Genomic DNA, 13,624 nt, shown 5'->3' with positions numbered 1-13,624 from the left:
GACGTAATTGGAAATTCATCACAACAGCAATTAAAGGCCTTCCTTCTAAGAGACTTAAAAGAGAGTCCAAGCAATTGGGCAAGGTTTGAGTTGTTTCTTTCGTCTACGACCACACCACAGGGAACGTACCGGTTCTCGTCCGATCACCGAAGTCAAGTCCTGTTGGGCGGCGTCAGTACCTGGCTGGGTGACCACCTGGGAATACGCCGTGTTGTAGACTTTTGGACCCATTTTGGGACTGGACTCTTCAGAGAAGATTTCCATACGCCTCCACATCATTGATCCCTCTGTTTTCAAAATGTTGTCTTTTTTTTTTTGAATTATTTTTCCAGCAAGTTGACAGCATATTAGAAGATTTTCTTGTTTGATTACAGCACTGCAACACTGAGCAGCACACTGGAGGCAATCTCTTGAATGTGGCTTTGATGACTGACCATTGGAGAATCGCCCTTTTGTGATTTGAAGTCTTAGCTGGCTTTGGAATCTCTGGGTTAAGTAGCCGAGACGTAATTGGAAATTCATGACAACAGCAATTAAAGGCCTTCCTTCTAAGAGACTTAAAAGAGAGTCCAAGCAATTGGGCAAGGTTTGAGTTGTTTCTTTCGTCTACGACCACACCACAGGGAACGTACCGGTTCTCGTCCGATCACCGAAGTCAAGTCCTGTTGGGCGGCGTCAGTACCTGGCTGGGTGACCACCTGGGAATACGCCGTGTTGTAGACTTTTGGACCCATTTTGGGACTGGACTCTTCAGAGAAGATTTCCATACGCCTCCACATCATTGATCCCTCTGTTTTCAAAATGTTGTCTTTTTTTTTTTGAATTATTTTTCCAGCAAGTTGACAGCATATTAGAAGATTTTCTTGTTTGATTACAGCACTGCAACACTGAGCAGCACACTGGAGGCAATCTCTTGAATGTGGCTTTGATGACTGACCATTGGAGAATCGCCCTTTTGTGATTTGAAGTCTTAGCTGGCTTTGGAATCTCTGGGTTAAGTAGCCGAGACGTAATTGGAAATTCATGACAACAGCAATTAAAGGCCTTCCTTCTAAGAGACTTAAAAGAGAGTCCAAGCAATTGGGCAAGGTTTGAGTTGTTTCTTTCGTCTACGACCACACCACAGGGAACGTACCGGTTCTCGTCCGATCACCGAAGTCAAGTCCTGTTGGGCGGCGTCAGTACCTGGCTGGGTGACCACCTGGGAATACGCCGTGTTGTAGACTTTTGGACCCATTTTGGGACTGGACTCTTCAGAGAAGATTTCCATACGCCTCCACATCATTGATCCCTCTGTTTTCAAAATGTTGTCTTTTTTTTTTTGAATTATTTTTCCAGCAAGTTGACAGCATATTAGAAGATTTTCTTGTTTGATTACAGCACTGCAACACTGAGCAGCACACTGGAGGCAATCTCTTGAATGTGGCTTTGATGACTGACCATTGGAGAATCGCCCTTTTGTGATTTGAAGTCTTAGCTGGCTTTGGAATCTCTGGGTTAAGTAGCCGAGACGTAATTGGAAATTCATGACAACAGCAATTAAAGGCCTTCCTTCTAAGAGACTTAAAAGAGAGTCCAAGCAATTGGGCAAGGTTTGAGTTGTTTCTTTCGTCTACGACCACACCACAGGGAACGTACCGGTTCTCGTCCGATCACCGAAGTCAAGTCCTGTTGGGCGGCGTCAGTACCTGGCTGGGTGACCACCTGGGAATACGCCGTGTTGTAGACTTTTGGACCCATTTTGGGACTGGACTCTTCAGAGAAGATTTCCATACGCCTCCACATCATTGATCCCTCTGTTTTCAAAATGTTGTCTTTTTTTTTTTGAATTATTTTTCCAGCAAGTTGACAGCATATTAGAAGATTTTCTTGTTTGATTACAGCACTGCAACACTGAGCAGCACACTGGAGGCAATCTCTTGAATGTGGCTTTGATGACTGACCATTGGAGAATCGCCCTTTTGTGATTTGAAGTCTTAGCTGGCTTTGGAATCTCTGGGTTAAGTAGCCGAGACGTAATTGGAAATTCATCACAACAGCAATTAAAGGCCTTCCTTCTAAGAGACTTAAAAGAGAGTCCAAGCAATTGGGCAAGGTTTGAGTTGTTTCTTTCGTCTACGACCACACCACAGGGAACGTACCGGTTCTCGTCCGATCACCGAAGTCAAGTCCTGTTGGGCGGCGTCAGTACCTGGCTGGGTGACCACCTGGGAATACGCCGTGTTGTAGACTTTTGGACCCATTTTGGGACTGGACTCTTCAGAGAAGATTTCCATACGCCTCCACATCATTGATCCCTCTGTTTTCAAAATGTTGTCTTTTTTTTTTTTGAATTATTTTTCCAGCAAGTTGACAGCATATTAGAAGATTTTCTTGTTTGATTACAGCACTGCAACACTGAGCAGCACACTGGAGGCAATCTCTTGAATGTGGCTTTGATGACTGACCATTGGAGAATCGCCCTTTTGTGATTTGAAGTCTTAGCTGGCTTTGGAATCTCTGGGTTAAGTAGCCGAGACGTAATTGGAAATTCATGACAACAGCAATTAAAGGCCTTCCTTCTAAGAGACTTAAAAGAGAGTCCAAGCAATTGGGCAAGGTTTGAGTTGTTTCTTTCGTCTACGACCACACCACAGGGAACGTACCGGTTCTCGTCCGATCACCGAAGTCAAGTCCTGTTGGGCGGCGTCAGTACCTGGCTGGGTGACCACCTGGGAATACGCCGTGTTGTAGACTTTTGGACCCATTTTGGGACTGGACTCTTCAGAGAAGATTTCCATACGCCTCCACATCATTGATCCCTCTGTTTTCAAAATGTTGTCTTTTTTTTTTTTGAATTATTTTTCCAGCAAGTTGACAGCATATTAGAAGATTTTCTTGTTTGATTACAGCACTGCAACACTGAGCAGCACACTGGAGGCAATCTCTTGAATGTGGCTTTGATGACTGACCATTGGAGAATCGCCCTTTTGTGATTTGAAGTCTTAGCTGGCTTTGGAATCTCTGGGTTAAGTAGCCGAGACGTAATTGGAAATTCATCACAACAGCAATTAAAGGCCTTCCTTCTAAGAGACTTAAAAGAGAGTCCAAGCAATTGGGCAAGGTTTGAGTTGTTTCTTTCGTCTACGACCACACCACAGGGAACGTACCGGTTCTCGTCCGATCACCGAAGTCAAGTCCTGTTGGGCGGCGTCAGTACCTGGCTGGGTGACCACCTGGGAATACGCCGTGTTGTAGACTTTTGGACCCATTTTGGGACTGGACTCTTCAGAGAAGATTTCCATACGCCTCCACATCATTGATCCCTCTGTTTTCAAAATGTTGTCTTTTTTTTTTTGAATTATTTTTCCAGCAAGTTGACAGCATATTAGAAGATTTTCTTGTTTGATTACAGCACTGCAACACTGAGCAGCACACTGGAGGCAATCTCTTGAATGTGGCTTTGATGACTGACCATTGGAGAATCGCCCTTTTGTGATTTGAAGTCTTAGCTGGCTTTGGAATCTCTGGGTTAAGTAGCCGAGACGTAATTGGAAATTCATCACAACAGCAATTAAAGGCCTTCCTTCTAAGAGACTTAAAAGAGAGTCCAAGCAATTGGGCAAGGTTTGAGTTGTTTCTTTCGTCTACGACCACACCACAGGGAACGTACCGGTTCTCGTCCGATCACCGAAGTCAAGTCCTGTTGGGCGGCGTCAGTACCTGGCTGGGTGACCACCTGGGAATACGCCGTGTTGTAGACTTTTGGACCCATTTTGGGACTGGACTCTTCAGAGAAGATTTCCATACGCCTCCACATCATTGATCCCTCTGTTTTCAAAATGTTGTCTTTTTTTTTTTGAATTATTTTTCCAGCAAGTTGACAGCATATTAGAAGATTTTCTTGTTTGATTACAGCACTGCAACACTGAGCAGCACACTGGAGGCAATCTCTTGAATGTGGCTTTGATGACTGACCATTGGAGAATCGCCCTTTTGTGATTTGAAGTCTTAGCTGGCTTTGGAATCTCTGGGTTAAGTAGCCGAGACGTAATTGGAAATTCATGACAACAGCAATTAAAGGCCTTCCTTCTAAGAGACTTAAAAGAGAGTCCAAGCAATTGGGCAAGGTTTGAGTTGTTTCTTTCGTCTACGACCACACCACAGGGAACGTACCGGTTCTCGTCCGATCACCGAAGTCAAGTCCTGTTGGGCGGCGTCAGTACCTGGCTGGGTGACCACCTGGGAATACGCCGTGTTGTAGACTTTTGGACCCATTTTGGGACTGGACTCTTCAGAGAAGATTTCCATACGCCTCCACATCATTGATCCCTCTGTTTTCAAAATGTTGTCTTTTTTTTTTTGAATTATTTTTCCAGCAAGTTGACAGCATATTAGAAGATTTTCTTGTTTGATTACAGCACTGCAACACTGAGCAGCACACTGGAGGCAATCTCTTGAATGTGGCTTTGATGACTGACCATTGGAGAATCGCCCTTTTGTGATTTGAAGTCTTAGCTGGCTTTGGAATCTCTGGGTTAAGTAGCCGAGACGTAATTGGAAATTCATGACAACAGCAATTAAAGGCCTTCCTTCTAAGAGACTTAAAAGAGAGTCCAAGCAATTGGGCAAGGTTTGAGTTGTTTCTTTCGTCTACGACCACACCACAGGGAACGTACCGGTTCTCGTCCGATCACCGAAGTCAAGTCCTGTTGGGCGGCGTCAGTACCTGGCTGGGTGACCACCTGGGAATACGCCGTGTTGTAGACTTTTGGACCCATTTTGGGACTGGACTCTTCAGAGAAGATTTCCATACGCCTCCACATCATTGATCCCTCTGTTTTCAAAATGTTGTCTTTTTTTTTTTGAATTATTTTTCCAGCAAGTTGACAGCATATTAGAAGATTTTCTTGTTTGATTACAGCACTGCAACACTGAGCAGCACACTGGAGGCAATCTCTTGAATGTGGCTTTGATGACTGACCATTGGAGAATCGCCCTTTTGTGATTTGAAGTCTTAGCTGGCTTTGGAATCTCTGGGTTAAGTAGCCGAGACGTAATTGGAAATTCATGACAACAGCAATTAAAGGCCTTCCTTCTAAGAGACTTAAAAGAGAGTCCAAGCAATTGGGCAAGGTTTGAGTTGTTTCTTTCGTCTACGACCACACCACAGGGAACGTACCGGTTCTCGTCCGATCACCGAAGTCAAGTCCTGTTGGGCGGCGTCAGTACCTGGCTGGGTGACCACCTGGGAATACGCCGTGTTGTAGACTTTTGGACCCATTTTGGGACTGGACTCTTCAGAGAAGATTTCCATACGCCTCCACATCATTGATCCCTCTGTTTTCAAAATGTTGTCTTTTTTTTTTTGAATTATTTTTCCAGCAAGTTGACAGCATATTAGAAGATTTTCTTGTTTGATTACAGCACTGCAACACTGAGCAGCACACTGGAGGCAATCTCTTGAATGTGGCTTTGATGACTGACCATTGGAGAATCGCCCTTTTGTGATTTGAAGTCTTAGCTGGCTTTGGAATCTCTGGGTTAAGTAGCCGAGACGTAATTGGAAATTCATCACAACAGCAATTAAAGGCCTTCCTTCTAAGAGACTTAAAAGAGAGTCCAAGCAATTGGGCAAGGTTTGAGTTGTTTCTTTCGTCTACGACCACACCACAGGGAACGTACCGGTTCTCGTCCGATCACCGAAGTCAAGTCCTGTTGGGCGGCGTCAGTACCTGGCTGGGTGACCACCTGGGAATACGCCGTGTTGTAGACTTTTGGACCCATTTTGGGACTGGACTCTTCAGAGAAGATTTCCATACGCCTCCACATCATTGATCCCTCTGTTTTCAAAATGTTGTCTTTTTTTTTTTTGAATTATTTTTCCAGCAAGTTGACAGCATATTAGAAGATTTTCTTGTTTGATTACAGCACTGCAACACTGAGCAGCACACTGGAGGCAATCTCTTGAATGTGGCTTTGATGACTGACCATTGGAGAATCGCCCTTTTGTGATTTGAAGTCTTAGCTGGCTTTGGAATCTCTGGGTTAAGTAGCCGAGACGTAATTGGAAATTCATCACAACAGCAATTAAAGGCCTTCCTTCTAAGAGACTTAAAAGAGAGTCCAAGCAATTGGGCAAGGTTTGAGTTGTTTCTTTCGTCTACGACCACACCACAGGGAACGTACCGGTTCTCGTCCGATCACCGAAGTCAAGTCCTGTTGGGCGGCGTCAGTACCTGGCTGGGTGACCACCTGGGAATACGCCGTGTTGTAGACTTTTGGACCCATTTTGGGACTGGACTCTTCAGAGAAGATTTCCATACGCCTCCACATCATTGATCCCTCTGTTTTCAAAATGTTGTCTTTTTTTTTTTGAATTATTTTTCCAGCAAGTTGACAGCATATTAGAAGATTTTCTTGTTTGATTACAGCACTGCAACACTGAGCAGCACACTGGAGGCAATCTCTTGAATGTGGCTTTGATGACTGACCATTGGAGAATCGCCCTTTTGTGATTTGAAGTCTTAGCTGGCTTTGGAATCTCTGGGTTAAGTAGCCGAGACGTAATTGGAAATTCATGACAACAGCAATTAAAGGCCTTCCTTCTAAGAGACTTAAAAGAGAGTCCAAGCAATTGGGCAAGGTTTGAGTTGTTTCTTTCGTCTACGACCACACCACAGGGAACGTACCGGTTCTCGTCCGATCACCGAAGTCAAGTCCTGTTGGGCGGCGTCAGTACCTGGCTGGGTGACCACCTGGGAATACGCCGTGTTGTAGACTTTTGGACCCATTTTGGGACTGGACTCTTCAGAGAAGATTTCCATACGCCTCCACATCATTGATCCCTCTGTTTTCAAAATGTTGTCTTTTTTTTTTTGAATTATTTTTCCAGCAAGTTGACAGCATATTAGAAGATTTTCTTGTTTGATTACAGCACTGCAACACTGAGCAGCACACTGGAGGCAATCTCTTGAATGTGGCTTTGATGACTGACCATTGGAGAATCGCCCTTTTGTGATTTGAAGTCTTAGCTGGCTTTGGAATCTCTGGGTTAAGTAGCCGAGACGTAATTGGAAATTCATCACAACAGCAATTAAAGGCCTTCCTTCTAAGAGACTTAAAAGAGAGTCCAAGCAATTGGGCAAGGTTTGAGTTGTTTCTTTCGTCTACGACCACACCACAGGGAACGTACCGGTTCTCGTCCGATCACCGAAGTCAAGTCCTGTTGGGCGGCGTCAGTACCTGGCTGGGTGACCACCTGGGAATACGCCGTGTTGTAGACTTTTGGACCCATTTTGGGACTGGACTCTTCAGAGAAGATTTCCATACGCCTCCACATCATTGATCCCTCTGTTTTCAAAATGTTGTCTTTTTTTTTTTTGAATTATTTTTCCAGCAAGTTGACAGCATATTAGAAGATTTTCTTGTTTGATTACAGCACTGCAACACTGAGCAGCACACTGGAGGCAATCTCTTGAATGTGGCTTTGATGACTGACCATTGGAGAATCGCCCTTTTGTGATTTGAAGTCTTAGCTGGCTTTGGAATCTCTGGGTTAAGTAGCCGAGACGTAATTGGAAATTCATCACAACAGCAATTAAAGGCCTTCCTTCTAAGAGACTTAAAAGAGAGTCCAAGCAATTGGGCAAGGTTTGAGTTGTTTCTTTCGTCTACGACCACACCACAGGGAACGTACCGGTTCTCGTCCGATCACCGAAGTCAAGTCCTGTTGGGCGGCGTCAGTACCTGGCTGGGTGACCACCTGGGAATACGCCGTGTTGTAGACTTTTGGACCCATTTTGGGACTGGACTCTTCAGAGAAGATTTCCATACGCCTCCACATCATTGATCCCTCTGTTTTCAAAATGTTGTCTTTTTTTTTTTTGAATTATTTTTCCAGCAAGTTGACAGCATATTAGAAGATTTTCTTGTTTGATTACAGCACTGCAACACTGAGCAGCACACTGGAGGCAATCTCTTGAATGTGGCTTTGATGACTGACCATTGGAGAATCGCCCTTTTTTGATTTGAAGTCTTAGCTGGCTTTGGAATCTCTGGGTTAAGTAGCCGAGACGTAATTGGAAATTCATCACAACAGCAATTAAAGGCCTTCCTTCTAAGAGACTTAAAAGAGAGTCCAAGCAATTGGGCAAGGTTTGAGTTGTTTCTTTCGTCTACGACCACACCACAGGGAACGTACCGGTTCTCGTCCGATCACCGAAGTCAAGTCCTGTTGGGCGGCGTCAGTACCTGGCTGGGTGACCACCTGGGAATACGCCGTGTTGTAGACTTTTGGACCCATTTTGGGACTGGACTCTTCAGAGAAGATTTCCATACGCCTCCACATCATTGATCCCTCTGTTTTCAAAATGTTGTCTTTTTTTTTTTGAATTATTTTTCCAGCAAGTTGACAGCATATTAGAAGATTTTCTTGTTTGATTACAGCACTGCAACACTGAGCAGCACACTGGAGGCAATCTCTTGAATGTGGCTTTGATGACTGACCATTGGAGAATCGCCCTTTTGTGATTTGAAGTCTTAGCTGGCTTTGGAATCTCTGGGTTAAGTAGCCGAGACGTAATTGGAAATTCATGACAACAGCAATTAAAGGCCTTCCTTCTAAGAGACTTAAAAGAGAGTCCAAGCAATTGGGCAAGGTTTGAGTTGTTTCTTTCGTCTACGACCACACCACAGGGAACGTACCGGTTCTCGTCCGATCACCGAAGTCAAGTCCTGTTGGGCGGCGTCAGTACCTGGCTGGGTGACCACCTGGGAATACGCCGTGTTGTAGACTTTTGGACCCATTTTGGGACTGGACTCTTCAGAGAAGATTTCCATACGCCTCCACATCATTGATCCCTCTGTTTTCAAAATGTTGTCTTTTTTTTTTTGAATTATTTTTCCAGCAAGTTGACAGCATATTAGAAGATTTTCTTGTTTGATTACAGCACTGCAACACTGAGCAGCACACTGGAGGCAATCTCTTGAATGTGGCTTTGATGACTGACCATTGGAGAATCGCCCTTTTGTGATTTGAAGTCTTAGCTGGCTTTGGAATCTCTGGGTTAAGTAGCCGAGACGTAATTGGAAATTCATCACAACAGCAATTAAAGGCCTTCCTTCTAAGAGACTTAAAAGAGAGTCCAAGCAATTGGGCAAGGTTTGAGTTGTTTCTTTCGTCTACGACCACACCACAGGGAACGTACCGGTTCTCGTCCGATCACCGAAGTCAAGTCCTGTTGGGCGGCGTCAGTACCTGGCTGGGTGACCACCTGGGAATACGCCGTGTTGTAGACTTTTGGACCCATTTTGGGACTGGACTCTTCAGAGAAGATTTCCATACGCCTCCACATCATTGATCCCTCTGTTTTCAAAATGTTGTCTTTTTTTTTTTGAATTATTTTTCCAGCAAGTTGACAGCATATTAGAAGATTTTCTTGTTTGATTACAGCACTGCAACACTGAGCAGCACACTGGAGGCAATCTCTTGAATGTGGCTTTGATGACTGACCATTGGAGAATCGCCCTTTTGTGATTTGAAGTCTTAGCTGGCTTTGGAATCTCTGGGTTAAGTAGCCGAGACGTAATTGGAAATTCATCACAACAGCAATTAAAGGCCTTCCTTCTAAGAGACTTAAAAGAGAGTCCAAGCAATTGGGCAAGGTTTGAGTTGTTTCTTTCGTCTACGACCACACCACAGGGAACGTACCGGTTCTCGTCCGATCACCGAAGTCAAGTCCTGTTGGGCGGCGTCAGTACCTGGCTGGGTGACCACCTGGGAATACGCCGTGTTGTAGACTTTTGGACCCATTTTGGGACTGGACTCTTCAGAGAAGATTTCCATACGCCTCCACATCATTGATCCCTCTGTTTTCAAAATGTTGTCTTTTTTTTTTTTGAATTATTTTTCCAGCAAGTTGACAGCATATTAGAAGATTTTCTTGTTTGATTACAGCACTGCAACACTGAGCAGCACACTGGAGGCAATCTCTTGAATGTGGCTTTGATGACTGACCATTGGAGAATCGCCCTTTTGTGATTTGAAGTCTTAGCTGGCTTTGGAATCTCTGGGTTAAGTAGCCGAGACGTAATTGGAAATTCATGACAACAGCAATTAAAGGCCTTCCTTCTAAGAGACTTAAAAGAGAGTCCAAGCAATTGGGCAAGGTTTGAGTTGTTTCTTTCGTCTACGACCACACCACAGGGAACGTACCGGTTCTCGTCCGATCACCGAAGTCAAGTCCTGTTGGGCGGCGTCAGTACCTGGCTGGGTGACCACCTGGGAATACGCCGTGTTGTAGACTTTTGGACCCATTTTGGGACTGGACTCTTCAGAGAAGATTTCCATACGCCTCCACATCATTGATCCCTCTGTTTTCAAAATGTTGTCTTTTTTTTTTTTGAATTATTTTTCCAGCAAGTTGACAGCATATTAGAAGATTTTCTTGTTTGATTACAGCACTGCAACACTGAGCAGCACACTGGAGGCAATCTCTTGAATGTGGCTTTGATGACTGACCATTGGAGAATCGCCCTTTTTTGATTTGAAGTCTTAGCTGGCTTTGGAATCTCTGGGTTAAGTAGCCGAGACGTAATTGGAAATTCATCACAACAGCAATTAAAGGCCTTCCTTCTAAGAGACTTAAAAGAGAGTCCAAGCAATTGGGCAAGGTTTGAGTTGTTTCTTTCGTCTACGACCACACCACAGGGAACGTACCGGTTCTCGTCCGATCACCGAAGTCAAGTCCTGTTGGGCGGCGTCAGTACCTGGCTGGGTGACCACCTGGGAATACGCCGTGTTGTAGACTTTTGGACCCATTTTGGGACTGGACTCTTCAGAGAAGATTTCCATACGCCTCCACATCATTGATCCCTCTGTTTTCAAAATGTTGTCTTTTTTTTTTTGAATTATTTTTCCAGCAAGTTGACAGCATATTAGAAGATTTTCTTGTTTGATTACAGCACTGCAACACTGAGCAGCACACTGGAGGCAATCTCTTGAATGTGGCTTTGATGACTGACCATTGGAGAATCGCCCTTTTGTGATTTGAAGTCTTAGCTGGCTTTGGAATCTCTGGGTTAAGTAGCCGAGACGTAATTGGAAATTCATGACAACAGCAATTAAAGGCCTTCCTTCTAAGAGACTTAAAAGAGAGTCCAAGCAATTGGGCAAGGTTTGAGTTGTTTCTTTCGTCTACGACCACACCACAGGGAACGTACCGGTTCTCGTCCGATCACCGAAGTCAAGTCCTGTTGGGCGGCGTCAGTACCTGGCTGGGTGACCACCTGGGAATACGCCGTGTTGTAGACTTTTGGACCCATTTTGGGACTGGACTCTTCAGAGAAGATTTCCATACGCCTCCACATCATTGATCCCTCTGTTTTCAAAATGTTGTCTTTTTTTTTTTGAATTATTTTTCCAGCAAGTTGACAGCATATTAGAAGATTTTCTTGTTTGATTACAGCACTGCAACACTGAGCAGCACACTGGAGGCAATCTCTTGAATGTGGCTTTGATGACTGACCATTGGAGAATCGCCCTTTTGTGATTTGAAGTCTTAGCTGGCTTTGGAATCTCTGGGTTAAGTAGCCGAGACGTAATTGGAAATTCATCACAACAGCAATTAAAGGCCTTCCTTCTAAGAGACTTAAAAGAGAGTCCAAGCAATTGGGCAAGGTTTGAGTTGTTTCTTTCGTCTACGACCACACCACAGGGAACGTACCGGTTCTCGTCCGATCACCGAAGTCAAGTCCTGTTGGGCGGCGTCAGTACCTGGCTGGGTGACCACCTGGGAATACGCCGTGTTGTAGACTTTTGGACCCATTTTGGGACTGGACTCTTCAGAGAAGATTTCCATACGCCTCCACATCATTGATCCCTCTGTTTTCAAAATGTTGTCTTTTTTTTTTTGAATTATTTTTCCAGCAAGTTGACAGCATATTAGAAGATTTTCTTGTTTGATTACAGCACTGCAACACTGAGCAGCACACTGGAGGCAATCTCTTGAATGTGGCTTTGATGACTGACCATTGGAGAATCGCCCTTTTGTGATTTGAAGTCTTAGCTGGCTTTGGAATCTCTGGGTTAAGTAGCCGAGACGTAATTGGAAATTCATGACAACAGCAATTAAAGGCCTTCCTTCTAAGAGACTTAAAAGAGAGTCCAAGCAATTGGGCAAGGTTTGAGTTGTTTCTTTCGTCTACGACCACACCACAGGGAACGTACCGGTTCTCGTCCGATCACCGAAGTCAAGTCCTGTTGGGCGGCGTCAGTACCTGGCTGGGTGACCACCTGGGAATACGCCGTGTTGTAGACTTTTGGACCCATTTTGGGACTGGACTCTTCAGAGAAGATTTCCATACGCCTCCACATCATTGATCCCTCTGTTTTCAAAATGTTGTCTTTTTTTTTTTGAATTATTTTTCCAGCAAGTTGACAGCATATTAGAAGATTTTCTTGTTTGATTACAGCACTGCAACACTGAGCAGCACACTGGAGGCAATCTCTTGAATGTGGCTTTGATGACTGACCATTGGAGAATCGCCCTTTTGTGATTTGAAGTCTTAGCTGGCTTTGGAATCTCTGGGTTAAGTAGCCGAGACGTAATTGGAAATTCATGACAACAGCAATTAAAGGCCTTCCTTCTAAGAGACTTAAAAGAGAGTCCAAGCAATTGGGCAAGGTTTGAGTTGTTTCTTTCGTCTACGACCACACCACAGGGAACGTACCGGTTCTCGTCCGATCACCGAAGTCAAGTCCTGTTGGGCGGCGTCAGTACCTGGCTGGGTGACCACCTGGGAATACGCCGTGTTGTAGACTTTTGGACCCATTTTGGGACTGGACTCTTCAGAGAAGATTTCCATACGCCTCCACATCATTGATCCCTCTGTTTTCAAAATGTTGTCTTTTTTTTTTTTGAATTATTTTTCCAGCAAGTTGACAGCATATTAGAAGATTTTCTTGTTTGATTACAGCACTGCAACACTGAGCAGCACACTGGAGGCAATCTCTTGAATGTGGCTTTGATGACTGACCATTGGAGAATCGCCCTTTTGTGATTTGAAGTCTTAGCTGGCTTTGGAATCTCTGGGTTAAGTAGCCGAGACGTAATTGGAAATTCATCACAACAGCAATTAAAGGCCTTCCTTCTAAGAGACTTAAAAGAGAGTCCAAGCAATTGGGCAAGGTTTGAGTTGTTTCTTTCGTCTACGACCACACCACAGGGAACGTACCGGTTCTCGTCCGATCACCGAAGTCAAGTCCTGTTGGGCGGCGTCAGTACCTGGCTGGGTGACCACCTGGGAATACGCCGTGTTGTAGACTTTTGGACCCATTTTGGGACTGGACTCTTCAGAGAAGATTTCCATACGCCTCCACATCATTGATCCCTCTGTTTTCAAAATGTTGTCTTTTTTTTTTTGAATTATTTTTCCAGCAAGTTGACAGCATATTAGAAGATTTTCTTGTTTGATTACAGCACTGCAACACTGAGCAGCACACTGGAGGCAATCTCTTGAATGTGGCTTTGATGACTGACCATTGGAGAATCGCCCTTTTGTGATTTGAAGTCTTAGCTGGCTTTGGAATCTCTGGGTTAAGTAGCCGAGACGTAATTGGAAATTCATGACAACAGCAATTAAA

At 44.5% G+C, this 13,624-nt stretch overlaps 27 non-coding genes across 27 annotated transcripts; all 27 read left to right on the top strand.

Moving 5' to 3' along the window:
• The first annotated feature begins 101 nt into the window (after positions 1–101).
• On the top strand, positions 102–220 carry LOC145461156 (5S ribosomal RNA). Its single transcript, XR_014040306.1, has one exon. It is a non-coding gene; the product is annotated as a 5S ribosomal RNA (ribosomal RNA).
• Positions 221–604: 384 nt separating this feature from the next.
• On the top strand, positions 605–723 carry LOC145461155 (5S ribosomal RNA). Its single transcript, XR_014040305.1, has one exon. It is a non-coding gene; the product is annotated as a 5S ribosomal RNA (ribosomal RNA).
• A 384-nt stretch (positions 724–1,107) lies between these two features.
• Positions 1,108–1,226, top strand: LOC145461154 (5S ribosomal RNA). The gene has a single exon (XR_014040304.1). It is a non-coding gene; the product is annotated as a 5S ribosomal RNA (ribosomal RNA).
• A 384-nt stretch (positions 1,227–1,610) lies between these two features.
• LOC145461153 (5S ribosomal RNA) lies at positions 1,611–1,729 on the top strand. Its single transcript, XR_014040303.1, has one exon. It is a non-coding gene; the product is annotated as a 5S ribosomal RNA (ribosomal RNA).
• A 384-nt stretch (positions 1,730–2,113) lies between these two features.
• LOC145461150 (5S ribosomal RNA) lies at positions 2,114–2,232 on the top strand. The gene has a single exon (XR_014040301.1). It is a non-coding gene; the product is annotated as a 5S ribosomal RNA (ribosomal RNA).
• Positions 2,233–2,617: 385 nt separating this feature from the next.
• LOC145461149 (5S ribosomal RNA) lies at positions 2,618–2,736 on the top strand. Its single transcript, XR_014040300.1, has one exon. It is a non-coding gene; the product is annotated as a 5S ribosomal RNA (ribosomal RNA).
• A 385-nt stretch (positions 2,737–3,121) lies between these two features.
• LOC145461148 (5S ribosomal RNA) lies at positions 3,122–3,240 on the top strand. The gene has a single exon (XR_014040299.1). It is a non-coding gene; the product is annotated as a 5S ribosomal RNA (ribosomal RNA).
• A 384-nt stretch (positions 3,241–3,624) lies between these two features.
• Positions 3,625–3,743, top strand: LOC145461147 (5S ribosomal RNA). The gene has a single exon (XR_014040298.1). It is a non-coding gene; the product is annotated as a 5S ribosomal RNA (ribosomal RNA).
• Positions 3,744–4,127: 384 nt separating this feature from the next.
• Positions 4,128–4,246, top strand: LOC145461146 (5S ribosomal RNA). The gene has a single exon (XR_014040297.1). It is a non-coding gene; the product is annotated as a 5S ribosomal RNA (ribosomal RNA).
• Positions 4,247–4,630: 384 nt separating this feature from the next.
• LOC145461145 (5S ribosomal RNA) lies at positions 4,631–4,749 on the top strand. The gene has a single exon (XR_014040296.1). It is a non-coding gene; the product is annotated as a 5S ribosomal RNA (ribosomal RNA).
• Positions 4,750–5,133: 384 nt separating this feature from the next.
• On the top strand, positions 5,134–5,252 carry LOC145461144 (5S ribosomal RNA). Its single transcript, XR_014040295.1, has one exon. It is a non-coding gene; the product is annotated as a 5S ribosomal RNA (ribosomal RNA).
• Positions 5,253–5,636: 384 nt separating this feature from the next.
• LOC145461143 (5S ribosomal RNA) lies at positions 5,637–5,755 on the top strand. Its single transcript, XR_014040294.1, has one exon. It is a non-coding gene; the product is annotated as a 5S ribosomal RNA (ribosomal RNA).
• Positions 5,756–6,140: 385 nt separating this feature from the next.
• LOC145461142 (5S ribosomal RNA) lies at positions 6,141–6,259 on the top strand. Its single transcript, XR_014040293.1, has one exon. It is a non-coding gene; the product is annotated as a 5S ribosomal RNA (ribosomal RNA).
• A 384-nt stretch (positions 6,260–6,643) lies between these two features.
• Positions 6,644–6,762, top strand: LOC145461141 (5S ribosomal RNA). Its single transcript, XR_014040292.1, has one exon. It is a non-coding gene; the product is annotated as a 5S ribosomal RNA (ribosomal RNA).
• Positions 6,763–7,146: 384 nt separating this feature from the next.
• On the top strand, positions 7,147–7,265 carry LOC145461139 (5S ribosomal RNA). The gene has a single exon (XR_014040290.1). It is a non-coding gene; the product is annotated as a 5S ribosomal RNA (ribosomal RNA).
• A 385-nt stretch (positions 7,266–7,650) lies between these two features.
• Positions 7,651–7,769, top strand: LOC145461138 (5S ribosomal RNA). The gene has a single exon (XR_014040289.1). It is a non-coding gene; the product is annotated as a 5S ribosomal RNA (ribosomal RNA).
• A 385-nt stretch (positions 7,770–8,154) lies between these two features.
• On the top strand, positions 8,155–8,273 carry LOC145461137 (5S ribosomal RNA). Its single transcript, XR_014040288.1, has one exon. It is a non-coding gene; the product is annotated as a 5S ribosomal RNA (ribosomal RNA).
• Positions 8,274–8,657: 384 nt separating this feature from the next.
• LOC145461136 (5S ribosomal RNA) lies at positions 8,658–8,776 on the top strand. Its single transcript, XR_014040287.1, has one exon. It is a non-coding gene; the product is annotated as a 5S ribosomal RNA (ribosomal RNA).
• A 384-nt stretch (positions 8,777–9,160) lies between these two features.
• Positions 9,161–9,279, top strand: LOC145461135 (5S ribosomal RNA). The gene has a single exon (XR_014040286.1). It is a non-coding gene; the product is annotated as a 5S ribosomal RNA (ribosomal RNA).
• Positions 9,280–9,663: 384 nt separating this feature from the next.
• LOC145461134 (5S ribosomal RNA) lies at positions 9,664–9,782 on the top strand. Its single transcript, XR_014040285.1, has one exon. It is a non-coding gene; the product is annotated as a 5S ribosomal RNA (ribosomal RNA).
• A 385-nt stretch (positions 9,783–10,167) lies between these two features.
• Positions 10,168–10,286, top strand: LOC145461133 (5S ribosomal RNA). The gene has a single exon (XR_014040284.1). It is a non-coding gene; the product is annotated as a 5S ribosomal RNA (ribosomal RNA).
• Positions 10,287–10,671: 385 nt separating this feature from the next.
• Positions 10,672–10,790, top strand: LOC145461132 (5S ribosomal RNA). The gene has a single exon (XR_014040283.1). It is a non-coding gene; the product is annotated as a 5S ribosomal RNA (ribosomal RNA).
• Positions 10,791–11,174: 384 nt separating this feature from the next.
• On the top strand, positions 11,175–11,293 carry LOC145461131 (5S ribosomal RNA). Its single transcript, XR_014040282.1, has one exon. It is a non-coding gene; the product is annotated as a 5S ribosomal RNA (ribosomal RNA).
• Positions 11,294–11,677: 384 nt separating this feature from the next.
• On the top strand, positions 11,678–11,796 carry LOC145461130 (5S ribosomal RNA). The gene has a single exon (XR_014040281.1). It is a non-coding gene; the product is annotated as a 5S ribosomal RNA (ribosomal RNA).
• Positions 11,797–12,180: 384 nt separating this feature from the next.
• Positions 12,181–12,299, top strand: LOC145461128 (5S ribosomal RNA). Its single transcript, XR_014040279.1, has one exon. It is a non-coding gene; the product is annotated as a 5S ribosomal RNA (ribosomal RNA).
• A 384-nt stretch (positions 12,300–12,683) lies between these two features.
• On the top strand, positions 12,684–12,802 carry LOC145461127 (5S ribosomal RNA). The gene has a single exon (XR_014040278.1). It is a non-coding gene; the product is annotated as a 5S ribosomal RNA (ribosomal RNA).
• Positions 12,803–13,187: 385 nt separating this feature from the next.
• LOC145461126 (5S ribosomal RNA) lies at positions 13,188–13,306 on the top strand. The gene has a single exon (XR_014040277.1). It is a non-coding gene; the product is annotated as a 5S ribosomal RNA (ribosomal RNA).
• Positions 13,307–13,624: the final 318 nt, after the last annotated feature.

This window comes from Orbicella franksi, chromosome 11 (assembly GCF_964199315.1).
Source record: "Orbicella franksi chromosome 11, jaOrbFran1.1, whole genome shotgun sequence".
NCBI lineage: Eukaryota > Metazoa > Cnidaria > Anthozoa > Scleractinia > Merulinidae > Orbicella > Orbicella franksi.
This window is presented reverse-complemented; position numbering and strand designations above follow the sequence as displayed.